Genomic DNA, 10,716 nt, shown 5'->3' with positions numbered 1-10,716 from the left:
GAGGTTTCTATACTCACGATATATGCGCATGCGAAAGCGCCTTTGTCCAGATTCTTTTCTGCAGTGGCCACCAAATCCACATGCCCAGCATCTCTTTTGGAAATGTCTTCGGGCTGAGATTACAAAATCTCAAACAGAGCAATACTGGCAGGTAGCCCAATAAAAAATGCACGTGTTTGTTTTTGGTTGTAAACTACAGTATATGAATTTTAGCTGTGTTACAAAATCATAATAACAACACGCTTCATTGTCCTTTACGCAACCAGAGTAAAGGCAAATCATATTTGGTTGGCATGTTAATATATTTTCTTCTGATGTATTGTCTTATGATACAAGCAGGCATTTTTATGTATTTTATGGACCTATTGTTACGAGGACATATTTCATGTGCAGGTGATGGGTTCGTGTCCTTTATTTAACGCATTGTTATTCACATTTATATTCGCCAACAATAGCAGTTATGTTTTTGCTGCATTGTTGACTTTGCAGCAGTGTGCTCTGAAAACAAGAGGCAGAATAATGTTACCTCAAGGGCATGATCTACAACTGAAACGATAAGACAATTATCATTGCCAGCAATGGCTGTCCTAAAATTGTCCCAGTGGATTATGGCCTTAAGTCACGAGAACTGATGTAGGGCAAGCACTGACTGGTGATAAGGGCCGATGTACCGTATTTGTGCCCTACAAGTCAGTCTCTGAAGAGTGAAGTTAATTTAGCATTAGTAGTGGGGATCGGACTGTCGGCTTGTATAAGATATCTCAGTACTGATAATTTTGGATACCAAGTAATTATATATTTATGGGTGCCAGATAATTATATTACTCTGAAATTAAATTCTAAATGTGATTGATTTGTTTTTGTTCTGACAAGAGCCAAGTACAGAGCACGGGCAAAAACAAGGGGAGGGGATATAAAGACATTATGTGGACAGAAGCCCGGACACAGTGCTCATGGATTAGGGGAGAGGGAGAGAAATGGGCTCACTCACTGCCCTCCTTACCTTGGGACTGCGAGCGGGAATGAGAACCTTTTATGAGGGGAAGGGAAGGCAAGGGAATAGGAACAAAAGTAAGGGGGAAAGGGTGGGGTGGAAACAAATGTGATTATGTATTAAATCATTCTACTTGGTTTTGTCGTGAATTTATTTTTGTAAATAAAATGCACATATGTATGTGCTGTATGTTGAACTTATTTTGCAGCACTGTACATATCCAACCATGCTCAGGGCCGGATCATGGTCTCCTGAGGCCCCTGGGCACATGTCTTTTGGAGCCCCCCCCCCCCCCACCACTTTCCTATATTGGTGTCTTTCTTGCCTTCCTCCTTACAAAATCATCCACTAGATCGTCAAAATATAGCTGTCTGACAAGGTATGACTATTGATATAAATGACAAAAGTGACAATGATCTGAGACGTGTTTGGCACATGCTACTCCGCAGCTCATTTTTTATTCTGCCTTAAAGGGAAAATGTCCGCTCACCCTGGCAGTTTATCACTGGCAAAATTAGACAAATCCGAAGTGCCACAAAAACATTAGGGAACAATGACTGCAGATTAAGTGCCTGCAACTTCTCAAGCAATTTAGTTAGGCACTTCTCACCCTCAGTCAGACATGAAAGACTTGAATTGGATGAGTTCGTTGGCAAAGTTCATGTCCAGGTCTGATGGAAATGCAGCGGAGAGTGCATTTACCTTTTCCACGATGACATCACTGTTAGACACCTGATCTGACATAAACAGAACTCCAAAGAGACTGTCGATTTAAAGCTTTCGTGACTGCAGGGATTCATCTTCTTGGTTCTTTCGGTAAAGTCACGTAGAATGGAAATAATAAAATAATAAAAATAAAACATTATAAAATAATTCTCACAACGTTTCGACCACAACGCAAGCAGCCGTCCTCAAGTGAAGAACAGGTCTGTCGAGACTCCACCGAGCTTGCTGGAGAACAGTTTGCATGCAAAAAAGTACACAACCTGTTGAGGGTGAGTACAGTAGCCACTGTCTAGAAACCTGCCCATTTGGCAATATACAGTTCAGAAGTTCATTGTTGAAACTTCTAGTCTTGCCACCAAGCGCTCTATCTCGGACTGAAGCTGGATATTTTTCACTGCGGTTTTTGAAAGGGACTGCTCCTCTTTCACTAAGCACTGACTTAACAATTTCACTGGAAGTGCTTTGCCATAATGCAGGGTCAGTGACCTCATAGCACCATGAATGGCTTGGTTGCTGATTTGATTCTTGTGAACTGCCCAACTACTCCTGATGTGGAAATGATGGTTCTTATATACCATTAGCTGTTGAGGGTTCGCCTTCAAAGGATGGTTCTGGGGGAGTGAAACTATTACTGGAAACTGAACTAGTGCTAGTTCCTTCCTCACAGCTGTCCCAGGTCGTGAACGGTGCGGAGAGGGTTATAGCCTACGGGAGCACTGTACTGTCCCCCACAGAGCAGCATTATTGCATGACGCGCAGAGAATTGTTGGCCATAGTGCACTTCGTGCAGCAGTATAGGCCGTACCTTTACGGACAAAACTTTGACGTGCGTACGGACCACGCGGCTCTTCAATATGCCTTACGGGTTGACCAGCCTTCCGGCCAACTGTCCCGCTGGTAAGAAATTTTGCAGGACTATTTAACGGTCACCTACAGGAAGGGTGTACGTCACTGCAACGCGGATGCGCTGTCCCGGTTACCACCAAGGCACCGGTGTGTATGTCTAATGGGTGCCGGCCGATGTGAACCATCGGCTGTGGAATTTCCATGTGCTGTTGTGGCGTCTGTCAATGTTTGACCACCCGCGACAACTGCTCCTTGAGACAATAAAATTGGTCTCATGCACACTGAATGGGGACACCTCCAGGTAGAGGACGCCTCCTTGTTAAAGTTGTGGCATCACGTTGGGACGAGGGGTAGTAAAAATGTGACAGTGGGAATGTCCCTTATAGCCCTCCATGAGGGGCTGTTGATGAGGTGGGATGAGGAGCTGCAACGTCATTGCATTGTAGTGCCGACTGCTCTGCGGGGTAAACTTACACGGGCTGTCCACGTGAAATTAATGCACCTTGGGGTGCGTAAAACTTTGCTGACACTGAAGCATGACTTCTTTTGGCTCGGGATGATGGATGACGTGTACCACATGGTTAGGGGATGCACTTACTGCACACGCCGCAAGCCGCTGCCGAGGCAGGTCAAGCCGCCGTTACAATCCATCGCGGTGTCTCGTATTCATGAGCTGGTTGCTCTGGACATCCTAAGGAAGTTTCCCGCCACTCAGAGGAAAAATAAATTCCTCCTCATCGGGGGAATACCTGTCCTGGTGGCCGGTGGTGTGGCCTCTGCCAGATCAGTCAGCCGCATCCATTGCGGACGCATTTTTACACGGGTATGTTTTGGACAAAGGGGTCCTGGAATAAGTCTTTATGGACCAGGGGCAAGATATTTCTTCAAAATTGTTAAAGTAGGCGTGCGATTCCCTGGGTACGAAAAAAATCCGGACATCGCCCTACCATTCCCAGACGGACAGGATGGTAGAGCGTTTGCAAAGGAATCTTACGTCCATGTTGTGCCAACAGCTTCATGAGTTACAGTCGGACTGAGACGGACACATTCCAGGTGTCCTAGCCGCGTATAGGATGGTCCCTCATGCCTCAACAGGATTCTCCCCGTTTTACCTCATGTATGGGAGGGAAAGTGACCTCCCCATGGAGGCTTAGTTAGGCATGGATTTGGGCAAATAGAAGGCCGGAATGCCCATACAGGTCACGATTGGGCGACTGACAGGCACGGCATGCGTCTCGAGGGAATTCGTCTAATGACAGGCCGCGAATTAAAAACTAGGAGAGCAACGGGAGTCCGGGATGTTGTATATATGCCTTTTCCAAAAAAATATACAGGTAGTCCCCGACTTACGATGGTCCGACTTACAATATTTCGATCTTACGATGGCGATATTTGGACCATCTTTTTTGACAGGCACTATTTTTCAGTTACCGTATAGTTTCTTCTTTTTTCACACACTGGTTTTCCTGCTTTAAGTTTTACCACACATATTTGGCAAATCTAGAATTAATCCCAGCAACGTAGCAAATGTGCTGTTTTATCTACATAACAAAGGCTCAGTCCCGTTCACAGCAGCCGCACCTTTACATCAGCCGTACCTTAACAACTCTTGGAATCTCCCATTTCAACCAGTCTACACAACAATGACTCATTACTAGCAGCGGTTTCAGCCGCACCACTCTACATAACAAAGGCTCAGTCCCATTTATAGCAACCGCACCTTTACATCAGCCGCGCCTTAACAACTCTTGGAACCTCCCATTTCAACCAGTCTATACAACAGCGTGCTTCAGCCGCACCGAACCTCACAATGGCTCCTCTCACCCTCAACCAGTATATATACAAGGACTGTTTTCTTGGAATTTCTCTTACTTGATGCAGCCGTCGTGCTGTGACGGTTCCAACCTGAAGACGGAAGCTTGTGTTGCCTCCGAAACGTGATTTTTATTTTATTTTTATTTTACTTTTATTAATTTAAATGTAATTTTTTTACCTACGTGACTTTACCAAAAAAAACTAAGAATACAGACTTCAAAAGCCGCCATAAAAAAATAACAGTTCAAAGTAGCTATATCTTTAACCTCAAGATATCAAAATACAACTTGAATAAGAAGCACAGATCCCTGGTGATACAGACGGGGTACAAATATCAATAAAACACTTGGAATACCTTTAGAAACAACTATGGTATACCACAAATTTTAGTTAAGCATAAACCAAATCATAATTATGAAAGTATTAGACCTCGGGTCATTCAGAAGAGATACAATGTTAAATAGGTCAATCCCATACGACCAAGATAATATGTATTCCATAGGATCAGAGCCTCACCAACTGCCTTTGTTTTACAGCAGCTAACCCAGCACATGGTAACAGTAAATCTATGTATGCAGGGGGTCGCCTCCCCTTAATATATCAAATACCACGCTGTAAACACTGCTAATTACACCGCTCAAAACGTACTTTGAGGCACTTGCAGAGTCAAAACTGCGGAAAGTGATACGGTACCAAGCTATAAGAGGTGTCAAATATACTTTTTTAACTTCCAACACATTCACAAGAGGCCACGACTTGAAAGACTGCCTGGTGAAAAGGGGGGTACGAGCAGCATCAGCGGACAAGCTGCGAGCGGTGTCTGATGACGGGGTCATCGTGCACATTGATGGAGATGGAGCCGGGCCCATCATCATTTTGCCAGCACGAGCAACGCCGACGGTGTAAGCATCGTGCCGACTCCACAACCACCCCAGCAGTGGACAGAACCTGTCGGTGCAGCCAACATAAGGAGCGCCGTGTGTATGACACGCCCACACACACGACTCATCGCCCCAGCTGGGAACCAAGGTATTCTCGATACAAGGAATGCCTCACCTCAGAGCCTGCTTAACTCAAAGAGTTAAGCACATATTGGGATAATAACATTGCTCCAAAATGTATCTTTGTGTTTCAAAAAGGGTGGTCATCTCAAGGAGGTGCGTTAACTATTAGCTGATCGTGAAAAACATTGTTCGGTCCATTGAGTTGCATGAATATCGTCGTTTATAAGTATTTTATACTCTTTGGTACTTTCGGTAAAGTCACGTAGGTAGAAAATAATAGATCACGACGTTTCGATCGCAACACAAGCGACTGTCATCAGGTGAGACAATCACAGCAGGGAAACTGCTGAAGCAGGCGAGAGAGCTGCCGTGACAAGAGGCTATATAGGTAGGGTACGTGGGCAGGGCTAGAGATGGGAGAGAGAGGGGGGCGGGGCAGCAAGATTGGTGGTGCCCGGAGAGCTCGCCAGGGGGAGAGAGATGTTGGGGGCAGAGCAAGATCTGCGGTGGAGGTGAGCGCTCGCCAGGGGGAGAGAGAGGGGTGGGGCAGGGCAAGATCGGTGGCGGACGGGAGAGCTTGCCAGGGGGGGAGAGAGAGGGGGGGGGCAGAGCAAGATCGAAACGTCGTGATCTATTATTTTCTACCTCCGAGACTTTACCGAAATAACCAAAGAGTATGGATTCCTGCAGTCACGAAGGCTTCAAATCAAGATAGAAGTATTTTAGTCATTCGTTTTCGTTAATTGCCTAACTGCACATTAACAGGAATACAATTGTATTCAGATTTTTATTTTGATCACAGAATCTTGCCTGCGAATTCAGTGAAGCTCAATAGCCAATTGATAAGCATCTCTTAGGCAAACAGGCACACTGCAGCACACTATTGTTCCAGGACATTTCGTTGATACATAATCTTTCCAATCAATTCATTGATGTCTACTTTTGCTTTGGGCATATGTTTGTTTATCACTGTTCGTATGAATATTGTCATATTATTTTTTTAAAGACTTTTTCCTATTGCCGTGTATGGTCGCTCTACTCTAAGAAATTAGACGATTGTTCTGTTGCTCAGTTTAAGAAACGTAACCATTGAGGGTTAATTGTACCATCAATAAGTAGGACATCTCCATTGCACATTAGAGTGTTTTTAGATATTAAAGTTTCTTAACGCAGAATAGTCTGGGTGGTACCTGACTAAGTTCATGCATAATAATCGTAATTATAAGAACTGTAGCCTGCGGTGAAATCTGAATTCTGAGACCTGACATGAACACACTAAAATATTATCAGTAAAAGTTAAAGTGAGAATCATTGTATTATCACAATTGTTAATACACCCCTAGATAACGAAGCCAAGCCTAATGATCATAATTACATACACTTGCATAACTTCCTACAATTACACCTTCATTGTATTATCACAATAAGTAATACACCCCAAGACAATGTAGCCAAGCATAACTAGCATAAATATAACATTAGCATAATTACATAAATTAGCATGACTTCATAAAAAAATACACAATTTTTCATTTGTACTAAACAAAAAAATATTTTTCAAGACCTAATGTATACAACAAGGACACCATGGACCGCTGGAGACAAGGCATGGTTGCATTGTCCCCAGGTGACCCTGGGTACGTCCCCCAAATTGCACCGGCCATGGCAGGAACCTGTTGAGGTGATTGAGGTTAAGAGGCTGCAGTGCGTGCATATACAGGTCGGTCGCCGGCGCTGGTTTGTGCACCCGTCATGGTTGAAGCCCAATATTCTGCCCTGTGTTGACAGTTCATCTCCACCTCCTGAGTGCCGGGTGTCTGACGTGTCCGACGAGCTGGGGCGAGCGAGCCTGGAGGTTACGCCTCAGAAGGATTCCATTGTATTGCCCGCAGGATTCCAGCGCCTGATGCCCGCAGACCCACCGGCAGCGCCTCCGGAGGACGGACCAGGGGTGACAGACCGGTTGCCATCTTCTTCTTCTTGCCTGGAGGGGCCGCGCCCGTTAGGCCATTTGCGTATTGTCCCGGGGGTCCCCAGCATGCCAATTCTCGTCCCAGCTTGTGGTCCGGCAGCGAGGACCTCGCTCGAAATGTGTTTTGTTTCAATAACCCGCCCCTTTGCCATTATCCAAATGAGTTCCGACACCGTCTGGTGGGTGGACGCAGATACGAGCCGGGCTGTGACTTCCGGTTGACCTGGGGTCCTTCCTGATGCTCGCGGGCTGTGGCACGCCGGCGGTCGTTGGACATTGTTCACTTCCTTGTGGTTCGGGTTCGTTGTTGAGGTTTATCGCCGATAATTCGTTATTCCTCCATGTTAGCTTTGTTGCGTTAGCACATTTGTGCAGTTCCCCTCTACATAGGTGATTGATGTCAGCCGGGGCTGTTGTGTGGAGTGGGATCCCCGTCGTGCTGCTGAAGTCTTCATCACTATTCTTCTCATCGTCTTCACCATTCTTCTCGTCATCTTTACCATCCTTCTTGTCATCGTCGTCATCTTCACCATCTCGGGGCATCACCAGTCAGGCAGCCTACCAACTGTCCTGACTGAGTAATGTTTGCGACAATAGATGGCCTAATTATAGTGTGTAACATTTTTTTTGTTCCTGGGTAGTAAGTGTTATTTCCTATTTGCTTATGCCTCAAAAGTACAGAAAATGGCTATTAGTCCCCACAAACTTTGCTTTTGTGACCAGGAAAGTGATATTTTGAAATTGACCTATTTTCCAGAACATTCCAGATAGATTCAGTGCTGAGTAAACTTGGAGTAACTTCGAGAACATTCTAGAACTTTCCAGTAATATAAATAGTACTATAAATACAGGAGCCTTAAGCCCATCAGTTTAGTTCCAGCTGCCTTCGTGGATACATATCTGCATTTTTCTGAGATGTCTGCGGCCAATTTATCAAGACAAGAGCGAAAAAGTACTCTGTGGAAGCATCTGCTAAGATGTGTGAGGCCTTCGGCATGCCTGTCAGGGATCAATACAAACCCTGGGCACCTCATTTCACCTGCGAGCAATACAAAAAACTCTGGAAGGTAAGATGGACAATTGTTGCTCGGAATTTGACGTTATAAAATTTGTTATGATGAAAAAATGTTTAAAGTTTTTTTAATTTTAAAATGTTATTTCAATTTTCAATGTTGTTGAAAAAATATATCATGTATGAAAAACGTTGCGAGAATCTCTTACACATTAGTCATGGGTGAAATAAATGTATTTTGTAGGATGGTACAGAGGGGAAAAGAGAGCCATGAATTTCGCTATCCCAAGAATTTGGCGGGAACCCACTGACCACGCAAGCAACTGCTACTTCTGCATGGTGGACCCTTCCAAACGTCGGACTGGCAAGAATGCACCTACCATCACGTATTCGGACCTTCCTTCACCCATCGCCCCGGTGCCACACTGCCATGAGCTCCCCGTACCCACTCCTCCGGAGAGAGAGCAGCCGTCTTTATAAGAGAGCAGCAAGTCTGAGAGCAACGAAGACGTTGTAGATCCAGATGACAATTTCAGAAGTGGAGCTGAGGAGAGAAACCCATACTACTCCAACCAAAAATAACTCAACGACTTGATCAGATATCTTGGTCTCACCAAGTCGAATGCCGAGCTTTTGACGTCTCGGCTCAAGCAGTGGAACTTGTTTAATGAAAGTGTGCAAGTCGCAGATTAGAGGAAGCGTCACCAACCTTTTTGCAGCTTCTTCACCCGTCAAGATGGGCTCTGCTTCTGCCACAATGTGACCGGTCTGTTCGAGGCAATCGGAATCGCCTGTAACCAGAATGAGTGGCGCCTCTTCCTTGACAGCTCATCCAGGAGCCTCAAAGCCGTGCTGCTCCATAATGGTAACAAGTACCTGTCTCTTCCCCTAGCTCACTCGATGCACCTCAAAGAGGATTACAACAGCATTAAGACCTTGCTGGATCCCTTGAAGTATGATGAGTACGGCTGGGTGGTCATCGGAGACTTCAAAATGGTGGCATTCCTGGTGGGTCTCCAAGTCGGTTTTACCAAGTTTCCCTGCTATCTTTGCCTTTGGGACAGCAGGCACACCAAGGCGCATTACCACAGGCGGGACTGGCCACAGCGGACCGAGTTCTCTGTGGGGGGAAACAACGTCAAGTGGGAGCCACCGGTGGATCCCCGGAAGGTGCTGATGCCACCACTGCACATCAAATTGGGCATTATGAAACAATTTGTCAGAGCTGTAGATAAGGAGTTGGCAGCCATTAAGTAGCTTCAAGACTTCTTCTCTAAGCTGTCTGAGGCAAAGGTCAAAGCAGGTGTCTTCGTCGGACCACAGAAAAAGTAAGATCCTGGAGTGCAATGAATTCCCCAAGAAGCTCACTAGTAAGGAGAAAGAGGCTTGGAACAGCTTTGTCGCAGTGGTTCGTGGCTTCCTGGGCAATCACATGGTCAAAAAGTATGTGGAGCTGGTTGAGCCTCTGGTGAAGAACTACGGCACAATGGGCTGTAGGATGTCCCTCAAAGTCCATATCATTGATGCTTAGCTTGATAAATTCAAGAAAATGGGAGCGTACTCTGAGGAGCAAGGCGAGCGCTTCCACTGGGATATACTGGACTTTGAATGCCGATACCAAGGATAGTATAACGAGAACATGATGGGAGACTACATTTGGGGACTGATTCGTGAAAGTGATTTACAGTATAATCGTAAATCTCGAAAAACTACTCACTTCTAAATCTTTTGTAGTAATTTTTGTATTACTTTAGTATAAATACATGTTAATTTTGATTCATATGTTGTTGTTTTTTTACTTTATGTTAATGAAAAGACACAAATTTGCCTGTTTTCTCATTGAAAATATGTACATTTCAAAATAGCACTATCCTGGTCACAAAAGCAAAGTTTGTGGAGAATAATAGCCATTTTATATACTTTTTAGGCATAAGCAATTCCGAAATAACACTTACTACCTAGGAACAAAAAATGTTACATAGTGTTATAAAGTGTTATTTAACCCGATGGTACTTGTTAATAAAGACGTGCCTCCAACTCTTATCATTTCCGAGTTAGTCACTACACATGCTACAACTTGCTAATGTTTTTGCCAGACGTCCCGTAAAGTAGTGAGATGCTTGCACATGGTGATCTAATGACATAATCTGATAGAGTATGGTGCTGAGGCTCTTTCGATGAGTAGAAAGCTGAATCCTAGAGTCTGCGACCGCAACACCTGATCCTCTCACACATTTTTTCGCCTGAGCCGGAGTTCCAACCAGCAGAACCTCCGATTTCCTGGATTAGGCAGCATTTCGTTTCATGCAAACTATCCGAGCACAGCTCGAGTACAATCTTCAAGGTT

The 10,716-nt window shown here is 44.9% G+C and overlaps 1 long non-coding RNA gene across 1 annotated transcript; it reads left to right on the top strand.

Moving 5' to 3' along the window:
• The first annotated feature begins 8,265 nt into the window (after positions 1-8,265).
• LOC133351467 (uncharacterized) lies at positions 8,266-10,410 on the top strand. The gene is made up of 2 exons (XR_009756181.1): positions 8,266-8,424; positions 8,614-10,410. It is a non-coding gene; the product is annotated as an uncharacterized LOC133351467 (long non-coding RNA).
• The last annotated feature ends 306 nt before the right edge of the window (positions 10,411-10,716 follow it).

This window comes from Lethenteron reissneri, chromosome 37 (genome assembly GCF_015708825.2).
Source record: "Lethenteron reissneri isolate LAM-NWPU_2019-01 chromosome 37, ASM1570882v1, whole genome shotgun sequence".
NCBI lineage: Eukaryota > Metazoa > Chordata > Hyperoartia > Petromyzontiformes > Petromyzontidae > Lethenteron > Lethenteron reissneri.
This window is presented reverse-complemented; position numbering and strand designations above follow the sequence as displayed.